The 11,477-nt window shown below is 47.1% G+C and overlaps 1 pseudogene; it reads left to right on the top strand.

Moving 5' to 3' along the window:
• Nucleotides 1-763: 763 nt before the first annotated feature.
• LOC119923240 lies at nt 764-7,574 on the top strand (annotated as a pseudogene).
• The last annotated feature ends 3,903 nt before the right edge of the window (nt 7,575-11,477 follow it).

Genomic DNA, 11,477 nt, shown 5'->3' with positions numbered 1-11,477 from the left:
GGGTGGGAATATAAGAAGTTATTTTTTTAGCCATATTAAGTTTGAGGTGAGAGGAGGACATCCTAGTAGAGATGTCTTGAAGGCAGGAGGTAATTCAAGAGGGCATCCTAGTAGAGATATCTTGAAGGCAGGAGGAAATGCAAGATTGCAGAGAGGGAGAGTGATCAGGGCTGGAGTTGTAGATTTGGGTGTCATCAGCATAGAGGTGATTTTCTACTACAACCCAGCTCACACCCTTCCCTCACTACTGTCAACCTACTCAATGTACTTTGATCTTGTCTACCTCACTCCTGACCTCTCACCCACATCCTGTCTCTGGCCCAGAACTCTGTACTCCTTCATATTTGTCAGATGATCACTCTCTCCATCTTCAAAGCCTTTCTAAAACCACATCCTTTCCAAGGAGCCTTCCCTGAATAGGCCTTCATGTCCCCTACACCTTCTGACTTTTGCAACTCTCTTCTGATTAGCTCTGTACCCTTCATTCATCCCATCCTCCCAACAGCACTTATATAAATATCCATAATTTATTTCAGTGTCTGTCTCCTCCTATGTTAGCTCATTGTGGGCAGGAAACATGCTTACTAGCCCTGTTTTATTTAACTCTTCCAGTGATCTCCACACAGTAAATGCTCAATGAATTGGACTAATTGACTAAAACCTCTTTTAGGGTAGGTATTGCTGCTTTTTGCCTTTATTTTATCTTTTCCCTGGTGGTATGAACAGTGTGCTTTCCAAAGCAGGAGCTAAGTAAATACTTTTGATGGATTTGCTACATTCTCACACCTCCCACTTAGTTCTGTTGTTCTCTATCCGGATCACCTATGGCCCATTTGACCCGAACCTGAGTGACAAGGTAGAGTTTCCATCTCTCTATCAGGTGTCCCCCAGGATCTCCTCTCTGCCTCGAGGGATGGTCCGGTTAATGGTGCATTTCAGCTGGTCCTTGGTGGGGTTCGTGGTGTCAGGTGATATGAGAGGAGAGAGATTCCTCTTGGATGTGACCAGGGAGATGGTCAGGAACATTGTTTGTGCAGCTTTTACCAAGAAGATCCCTAGTGGAAAGTGCAACTTATATTCAGCCCGGGGAATCTACTCCAGTGTCATGGCTACATCAGCTTCAGTAATGGCTGACTATGTGGATGCAGAGTCCCTGAACTTTCTGAGATTTGTCATAGAGATTTTTGGACTGTCCAAGATGGTTTGGGCCACCATCTTTCACTGGGACGTTACCTTGAACACAATGTATGCAACAAACAGCTATGATTTTCATGGGACTTTGACTCTGGCGAACATTGCTAAAGAGGTTCCTGGTTTCAGAGATTTTTTACAGACAGTAAAAACCAGAAAAATATCCAGAAGCCATCATCTTGAAGGAATTCTGGGAGTCTGTCTTTGACTGTTCCTTTTCATTGCCTGAACTGTGGGGAAGAAAATGCTCAGAAAATGCTTCTTTGGAGATGCTGCCTGTGCACATTTTTTCTCTGATAATATCTGCCCTGAGTTACAGTTTGTACAACGCCATATATCCTGTGGCCCAGGGGCTCCAGGACTTTTTCCTATCCAGCTCAGACCTGGAATCTCTGGAAAATGGGGACTACCTGTTGCCTCGTCCATGGCAGGTAATATTCTCCCACTGCCATAGAGAGCAGCATAATCTATCAGTTGACCAGTGGTGTTTGTAAAGAGCTTACTCTGTTCATAGCATAGTCCTGAGCATTTAGGAAAGTACATTACAACAGAGTTGGTCTAAACATTCCCTGTGCACAAGGAGCTTTCAGTCTAGAGGTCACAAGAGGAAGGCCCTTCCGAAGTTAAGAAGTGGAGGGCCTTGTCGAAACTTACTCCTTCAGAGAAACCTCATCCTTTAACCTCTGACAGATACAGGACTGGGTCCAGAGACCCAGTCCTAGAAATCCATGCACTGAAATAAAATCGCAGGTAGGAGAATGGAGAAACACTGTCTTAATGCAAAAAAAATCCCTCTTGGGAATCTGGTTAAACTGTAGCTAAGGTTTGGACAATGAAAAGCAGTTTCTTTTAATTATAATCAGTGGTGTTTCAATTGGCCCAATTGAAAAATTGAAAAATTAATCAATTAAACAATGGTACTTACTGAATGCTTACTGTGTGCTGAGCACTGTATTAAGTTCTTGGTCATGTACAGCACACAGTTGGTACAGTTTGTATCTACAAAGTTGGTAGATACATTATCTGTCTATTTATATAACTACAATTCTATTTATTTTGTATTGATGCAATTGATGCCAGTCTACTTGCTTCAGTTTGTTTTGCTGTCTGTCTCCCCCTTCTACACTGTGAGCCCATTGTTGGGTAGGGATTGCCTCTATTTGTTGCTGAATTGTACTTTCCAAGCGTTAGTACAGTGTTCTGCACACAGTAAGCATTCAATAAATACAATTGATTGAATAAAGAACTTGAAATTCACAAATATTATTTGAAGCAAATACTGATTTAGGATGTAGTTTATCCATTTCAGGGAAAAGAGAACACAGTTCTAGGAGCTGCAAACGTTAAACCTAAGAACATGACACGGGAGAGCCTTTTTGGCTGGGACCATGCATCTCAGAATGGACTTTTCATCCACCCATGCGCTCAGATGGTGACTGTCATCATGAGTACTGCTTTCTTCAAATTTATATCCATTAGAATAACCAATGCTGTCCCATTGGAGATGGTCGGGTTTAGGGGGTGGTCACAGAGCACAGCTTCATATGTCTCCATCCTCTTCATCTCAGTCATCACCCCTGCCCTTGTCTCTCCTGTGCACTGCTCCCTGCTCCCAGTCTCCACAAACTAACTGCAGAGTGCAAGGGGTCAGCAGGGTAACGTACTGGGGTTGGGCTGTCCCTTATTGTTAGACAACAATGTCCTTCCCCTTCCTCCTCCTTGTCTATGTATGGATGAGATGGAGAATATTCTCATGAGGAGGTCAGTTGTCCCTGGGTTACCTTCTTTGTTCTCCCTTTCATGTCAAGAGAGAGGGAGAGGGAGAGACAAAGACTACCCTGACTCCTGGGAAGGGTGGCTGAGGTGGAAGGGAGGAAGAGGGATCTGGAGAAGCAGAGCCATCAGCAGGGGCAAAGGTGGGAGAGCAGAAATCACCTCCCTTTGGGATGACTGCTTCCAGGCTCCTGGTCTCCTTTTTTGACAACCAGTTTCACTTTCCTTCGGAAGTCATGATGATAATGATATCTGCTAAATTCTTACTCGGTGCCAAGCACTTTATTAAACATGAATGTTGATACAAGATAATGAAGACAGAAACAGTCCTGTCCCACATAGGACCCACAGTTCAAGTGGTAGGGAGAAGAGGTATTGAATCCTCATTTTACAGATGAGACAGTTGAGATGTAGGAAGTTAGGTGACTTGCCCTAGGTCACACAGCAGGCAGAGCCAGGATTAGAACCTAGGCCTTACAACTCCCAATCCATAGTGCTTTCCACTAAGTCATGCTGACTTTCAATTGTCACAGAGGGGAAATTTGGCCATTCAATCCCAACCTCTGAGTCACTGACCCAACTGTAGGCACGGCAAGGTGGAAAGAGCGTGGGCTTGAGAGTCCGAGGACCTAGGTTCTAATCCCAACTCTACCAATTGCTGTTCCAATTGTTAGTTGTGTGATCTTGGACAAGTCACTTAACTTCTCTGTCCCTCAGTTTCCTCAACTATAAAACGGGGATTCAATTCCTGTTCTGCCTCCCACTTAAGACTGTGAACCCCATGCCAGACAGGGACTGTGTCTGACCTAAATGACTTGCACCTACCCCAGCACTTGGAAAAATGTTTTACACATAGTAAGTGCTTAACAAGTTCTATCATTCATTCATTTATTTAATCGGATTTATTGAGTGCTTACTGTGTGCAGAGCACTGTACTAAGCACTGTACTATCAAACAACCAACTGAACACATCAAACTCCATTGCAGCTAATCTCACCTTCCCTGGAGTCAGGAGTCTCCAGAGCTTCCTTTTATCCATTTCAGCTCCATGAGTTTCTGAGCAAAGTCCAGTTTGACAACCCTGCGGGGGAACCAGTGATTCTGGATGAGAACCACAGATATACTGGAAAATTTGAGATTCTGAACTTTGTGATCTTTTCCAATGGAATTTGTGAGTTGGTGAAAGTCGGGGAGGTGGACCCCCAGGCACCCCCTGGCGAAGGTGTTTTCATCAATGAAGCAATAGTCATGTGGCCCGGGGGATCCTCTCAGGTAAACAGCCAATGGGAATTCCCAGGTTTCCTGGGGCAGTAGTCCCAGACTTCTAGTAATGATTGTATTGAGGGAGTTCTTACTGTGTGCACAACATTGTAACTAGTGCTGGGAATGAACACTTAGGTGGCAAAGAAACATTGACCTTGATCCTCAAGGGGAGAATGATCTGAGACTAAAAGGGGTAGAGGGGACTGTAGTCAGACACATCAGGGGCAATTAAACACTCAAACTAGGCCCAGGTGGAGGTGCTTGGGGGTCCTATTAATTCTGCCAATCCCGAGGTGAAGGGGAGGAGCTACAACTCAAAATGGTATCGGTCCTCTCTCCCCTGTCATATGATGCCATCTGATGCCAGCCTAGTGCCCTCCCTCCAGACTGCTCCCTGCCAATAATAATAATAATAATAATAATAATAATAATAATAATAATAATGATATTTCCCAAGTGCTTACTTTGTTCCAGGCACTGTACTAAGCACTGTGGTGGATACAAGTAAATGGGGTTGGACAAAGTCCCTATCCCATGTCCCTATCCACAGTCTCAATCCCCATTTCACAAATGAGGGAACTGAGACAGAGATAAGTTAAGTGACTTGCCTAAGATCACACAGCAGACAAGTGACAGAGATGGGATTAGAACCTATAACCTTCCGACTCCCAGGTCTGTACTTTATTCACTACACCATACTGCTTCTCCGTGGCATGGGGTTCTGGGGATGCAACGTAGCAGTCCGGTGAGTGCCACTGTTGCTGAAGAGCCTCAGCTGAGCCTTAAATCCATACAGCCTGACATGAAGAGATCACCATGAGAGCTGGGTCCCAGGTGTCCTGGAGGGGAGATGGTAATTGCTGGTGTCTTTGCTTGGCCATCTCTTGGGCTGGGTTAGGTAGGGATTGGCTCTTTCAGAGGGGGGTTCATGTGGAGAGAGGCCTGAACTGTCATGGCTTCCCTCTAGTCATCTCCAAGGGCTAGAGTTGGTTATGGGTGTGTCACCCTGCCAAAGGGTCACCTAGGAATGTGATCCCCACATAGTCACGGTGAGATCACATACTGATGATCACAGCAACCACACTTGGTGAACTGGGAATCTCAGAGCAATTTCCCTAGTGAGAACTCCAGGAGTGGAATGGCAGCCCCAAGACGGCCAAAGATAAATGAAAATATTTTAGTATTCATCTATTCGGAACCTTGCACCTCCCTGGCACGGTTTTCAAACACAGCTTTCCGAATACAGTCAAGAATTTAAGGTTTATGCTGTCGGGATGGGGCGGGGGGGTCGGTGGAGGTCGGGGAATGAAACCTTCCTGCAGTGAGCAAGGGTGGGAGGAGGAATGGATGTCTGGAAATTATTCTTGACCCTGAGGTAGGCTCAGGGTGACCTTCTCTATGTATTACAAGTGGGACTTGGTCCCCCTGGTCCCCTGCAGCCCCAGACTCTGAGCGGGGAGAAGGAAAAGCAGGGAGGTGGAGAAGGGGGTAGCTGTAGCCCTGCCCTTGTTGGAGTTCAAACTTGTAGGGAGGTTGTGGGGAAGACTCTTGGTGGGAGGGTCCCAGGATCACTCAAGTGTGTACGGGGCTGTGGAACTCCACTCTTAGTGTCACTGTCCCTTGTCATGAGAATTCAGGCTCCACGTTCACGGTGCAGCAGGAACTGTGGACCCGGATTCAGAAACACCTTGCCCAGAAAGGGGTGGCCATTTACTGCTATTTTTGTGTCCGGTGCCCAGAGGGGGAGATTTCCAACCAGACAGGTAGGTGTGTGCAGAGACCCAGCTCTTTGCATGACCACAGTCTGCCCCCAAACGGTTTCACTGTCCCACAGACTGTGGACACGAACCAGATGGTGAGAGACCTGGGGCGTGGGGAGACAGAGACAGGCAGCGGTAAAGCCTGGAGGCAGACAAGAGATAGCTATGCCTGATGACAGACACAGATGTCCAGGAGTCTTTCCTCAGCAGTTCCATGCCCATGGACTGGTGTGAGTGCAGGGCGAGAGCAAGGGATTGAAAACACAAACTAGGCACTGGGAGGGGGCGTTGGGGGGATAGGGGTAGAAGATAGTGCTCAGACCAGACAAGTCGGGTTTGATGTAGAGGCAAAAATCTCAACTTGGGCTGTGACCCTGACCTGGGAGAGGGAAATATGTGCTATAAGGGGTAGTAAGTCTCTGTTCCTTCTTCTTTTCCTCCTGCTGTATACACTTGATATTTACCCCATCCTCAACCCCAGAGCACTTATGTGCCTATCCATTATTTATTAATTTATATATATATTACAGTCTGTGTTCCCTTTTATACTGTGAACTTCTGGGCAAGTAACGTGTCTACTCACGCTGTTGCACTGTACTCCTGCAAGCACTTAGTACAGCATTCTGCACACACTGAGCACTCAATGACTACTATGGATTGATTGAGTGACTGAATGATTCTTTCCTTTCGGACGCAGAGCACTGTGTGAAGTGTCCCGATGATCAGTATTCAAACATGGAGAGAGATGGCTGCCTCCACAAAATGGTGACTTTCCTGTCCCAAAAGGAAGCTTTGGGACTGATTCTGGTCTGCACGTCTCTCTGTTTCTCTCTCCTCACAGCCCTGGTTTTCGGGGTCTTCATTAAGCACCGAGAGACCCCCATAGTCCGAGCCAATAACCACAATCTCAGCTACAGCCTTCTCCTCTCCCTCATGCTCTGCTTTCTCTGTGCTCTGACCTTCATTGGCCAACCCACACCAGCCTCCTGCCTCCTTCGACAAATGGCCTTTGGGGTTGTGTTCACCGTGGACATCTCCTCCATCTTGGCAAACTCCTTCACCGTAGTTCTGGCCTTCAGGACCACGAGCTTGGGGAGCAGGGTCAGGAGGTGGGTGGGGCCCAGAGCCTCGACCTCAACAGTCCTGTCCTGTTCTCTGGTCCAGGTGAACATCTGCATGATCTGGTTGGGCACCGCTCCCCCCTTCCTGGAGGTGGACACGCACTCCGAGCCCAGACTCATCATTGTTGAGTGTAACGAGGGCTCCGGGACTGCCTTCTACTGCCCTCTGGTCTACCTGGGCATTCTGGCCCTGGTGAGCTTCACTGTGGCTTTCCTGGCCAGGAGGCTGCCCGACAGCTTCAACGAGGCCAGGTTCATCACATTCAGCATGCTGGTGTTCTGCAGCGTCTGAGGCTCGTTCCTCCCCGCATAGCACAGCACCAAGGGGAAGGCCACAGTAGCCGCGGAGATCTTCTCCATCTTGGCCTCTGGTGCCGGGCTTCTCGGCTGCATCTTTGTCCCCAAGTGCTACGTGATACTGCTGCGGCCTGACAGGAACACTAGGGAGTGTTTGAGGAGGAAATGATCTCCAGTACATTAGTTCAAGGCTGTTGTTGTTATCTCCCAACATTTTTCCCAACCCTGATTTCATTGCAATGGCAGGACAAAAGGAGAGGGAAATCCTGTCAGGGACATCCAGCAAGGATTTGGTGGCCAACCTGAGTCAGAGGTCAGGACTGGATGCTCCGTGGATTACTGGGGTGTTTGTCCCCTGGCCCTCTGGGCTCTTCCCTCCCCGAGGCTGGATTCTTACAGAGAAGGCTGACATCACCTGCCTGGTTGTCCTGGAGACCACTGCATATTAGGATCAAATAATCCCTAGTGCAGTGCATGGTTGCTCTGGAGACACAACTCCCAAGGGTCTTGGACAATTGTCCTTGCAGGACAGGTTCTGGTGGGAATGGTGGAGAAATTCACAGAAGCTCCTGGGATGCCAGATTTTTGGAGCTGGTGGGGTGGGGGTGGGGGTCGAGGGGAAGGCACTCCCTAACTCGCTTCTCCTGGAAATGTTATCCAACCTTGGCTTCCCTGATTCTGTCCTCTCTTGGTTCTCCTCTTATCTCTCTAGCTGTTCATTCTCAGGCTTCTTAATGGGTTCCTCCTCTGCATCCCACCCCCGAACTGTGGGGGTTGTTCAAGGTTCAGTTCTGGGTCCCCTTCTATTCTCCAACTATACCCACTCCCTTGGAGAACGCAGTCACTCCTATGGCTTCAACTACCACCTCTATGAGGGTGGTACTCAAATCTACATCTCCAGCCATGATCCTTCTCCCTCTCTGCAGTCGTATTTCCTTTTGCCTTCAAGACATCTCTAGCTGGATGTCCTCCCATCACCTCAAGCTTAAAATGTCCAAAACAGAAGTCCTTATCTTCCCACCCGAATTCTGTCCTTCCCCTGACTTTCTTATCACAGTAGATGGCACCACCATCCTTCCTGTCTCACAAGCCCATTACCTTGGCATTTCCTTGACTCTTCTTTTTCTTCATCCCGCAGATTCAAGCCATCACTAAATCCTGTTGTTCCCACCTTCACAACATTGCTAAAATCCATCCTTTCTTCTCCATGCAAATTGTTACCACAGTAATTAAATCATTCATCCTATCCTGCCTGGATTACTGCAACAGCTTCCTTGCTGACCTCCCAGTCTCTTGTCTCGCTCTTCTCTAGTTCATACTTACTCTGCTGGCCAGATCATTTCTCTACCAAAATGTTCTGGCCGTGTCACCCACTCCTCAAACACCTCCAGTGGTTGCCGAAACACCTCCACATCAAACAAAAACTCTTCACTATTTTCTTTAAAGCATTCCACCACCTTGCACCCTAATATCTCACCTCGTTACTCTCTTTCTACAATCCAGCCCACACACTTCACTCTCCAATAGTAACCTCCTCACCGTGTCTTAATCTCACCTATCGTACCACCAACCCCTTACCCACAACCTGCCTGTGGCCTGGAGCACCTTCCCACATCAAACCCGAGGGACAATTACTCTCCCCTTCTTCAAGGCCTTATTGAGGGCATATCTCCTCCAAGAGGCCTTCCCTGACTAAGCCCTCCTTTCCTCTTCTCCCACTCCCTTCTGCTTTACCCTAACTTCCTCCCTTTGTTCTTCCCCCCTCCCGGCCTCAGAGCAATTAAATACAGATCTGTAATTTATGTATTCATGTAAATGTCTTTCTACCCTTCTAGACTTCAAACGTTTTGTGGGCAGGGAACGTGTCCGTTTATTGTTGAACTGTACTCTCCCAAGTGCTTTGTAAAGTGTTCTGCACACAGTAAGCATTCAATAAATATGACTGAATGAATGACCCTTGGGGGAAAAGGTCTTTTTTGTGTGTGGTATTTGTTAAACACTTACTGTAAGCCATGCATTGTACTAGGTGGTAGGGTACAAAGATAATAATCAGTTTGGATACAGTGGCTGTCTCACCTGGGGCTTGGCATCTGGTGCTGGGCTTCTCAGCTGCATCTTGATCCGCAAGTGCTACGTGATCCTGCTGCGGCCTGACAGGAACACCCGGGAGTGGTTGAAGAGGAAATGATCTCAGGTACATTAGTTCAAGGCTGTTGTTGTTTTCACCCATAGTTTTTCTCAATCCCGATTTTATAGCAATGCCAGGACAAAAGGAGAGGGAAATCCTGTCGGGGACATTCAGTGTAGAGTGTAAGATGTGTAGTGACTTACTGTGTGACTTTGGGCAAGTCATTAACTTCTCTGTGCCTCATTTACCTCATCTGTAAAAAGGCGTTAAGACTGTGATCCCCACGTGGGACAACATAATAATAATAAAAATAATGATGGCATTTGTTAAGCTCTTACTATGTGCAAAGCACTGTTCTAAGCGTTGGTGGGGGGGATATTAGGTGATCAGATTGTCCCACGTGGGGCTCACAGTTTTAATCCCCTTTTCACAGATGAGGTAACTGAGTCCCAGAGAAGTGAAGTGACTTGCCTGAAGTCACACAGCTGACAAGTGGCAGAGCTGGGATTAGAACCCATGACCTCTGGCTCCCAAGCCCAAGGGCTTTCCACTGAGCCACTGTGCTTCTCGGTCACATGATTCTCTTGTATCCTCCCCAGTGCTTAAAACAGTGCTTGGCACATAGTAAGAGCTTAACAAATACCATAATAATAATTATTAGTATTATTATTATTATCATTTTCCATCAACATTGCCCTCATCTTGGGAAGCACCTGAGAGTCTCCCATCTGAATACTCCAACCTTTCCCCGACTACTCTAATAAGCTCAGGATGGCTGGTTCTGTCCCATCAGTTCCTGGGGTACTGTCTATAGCCATCACAAGGAACTGGGGGCCATTGTGGGCCACCCCACAAACACTCTGCAGGTGGTCTCAGTCACTACTTCCCTTAGGGGATCCCGAGTTACTATTAAGTCCTCCAAGGAAGACCAGACTCTACATATAGGGGTCTCCAGTCATTCATTCATTCATTCAATCATATCATTGAGTGCTTACTGTGTGCAGAGCACTGTACTAAGTGATTGGGAAGCACAGGTCGGCAACATCTAGGGATGGTCCCTACCACAACGGGCTCAAAGCCTCGAAGCGGGAGACAGACAACAAAATAAAACAAGTAGGTGTCAAAACCTTCAGAATGAATATAATTATAGCTATATGCACATCATTAATAAAATGAATACAGAAGTAAATATGTACAAGTAAAATGAATAGAGTAATAAATATGTACAAATATATACAAGTGCTGTGGGGAAGGGAAGATACTGTGTATGTATATACTATATGGGGAGGGGAAAGGGGTAGGGCAAAAGGAGGGATGGGGGCGATGGGGAGGGGAAGAGGAGAGGAAAAAGGGGGGTTCAGTCTGGGAAGGTCTCCTAGAGGAGGTTCTGGGTGAACCTGAGTCACGGCTCTGACCATGGACTCCCATAGGGTTTCCATAGTTTCCATTGCGAAGGCAAAGAAAAGGAAGCTGATGGCGACCTCCGTTCTCTTTCCCTGGCTGAATCTTGGTCACCTTCTGCTCGGCATCTAAGGCTTTCTGATCTCTGCATACTCCCTGAAGCCATTCACTATCCCAGCGAATGACAGTCCACACATTTTCCTTCATGAACTCCCTACACTTTTCTGAGAGGGGCTCCATTTCCATCCAATAACTGAAGTCATTTAGTAAGAGGACACAATTTAGTGACAAATGATGGTAAGGTAGAACTGGAGGATAAAGTCCAAAGTGTGAGAGGAATCTCCCAAAGAGAGAGCGAGAAGAGAGACAGTGAGCTCTAGAGGAGATCTCCTGCCTTCTCTCAAAATCCACCCCCTCCACCTGTGCATCAGACCCTATCTCTTCACACCTTCTCAAAACACTTTTTCTCTCCCTTCTTCCCTCCCTTACTGCCATCTTCAACGGTTCTCTCTCCAATAACGTCTTTCCCCCTGCTTTTAAAGA

The sequence above is a fragment of the Tachyglossus aculeatus genome, unplaced genomic scaffold (genome assembly GCF_015852505.1).
Source record: "Tachyglossus aculeatus isolate mTacAcu1 unplaced genomic scaffold, mTacAcu1.pri scaffold_162_arrow_ctg1, whole genome shotgun sequence".
In the NCBI taxonomy this organism is placed as follows: domain Eukaryota; kingdom Metazoa; phylum Chordata; class Mammalia; order Monotremata; family Tachyglossidae; genus Tachyglossus; species Tachyglossus aculeatus.
Note: the sequence above shows the minus strand (reverse complement) of the source record. Positions and strands in the feature narration are given on the sequence as shown.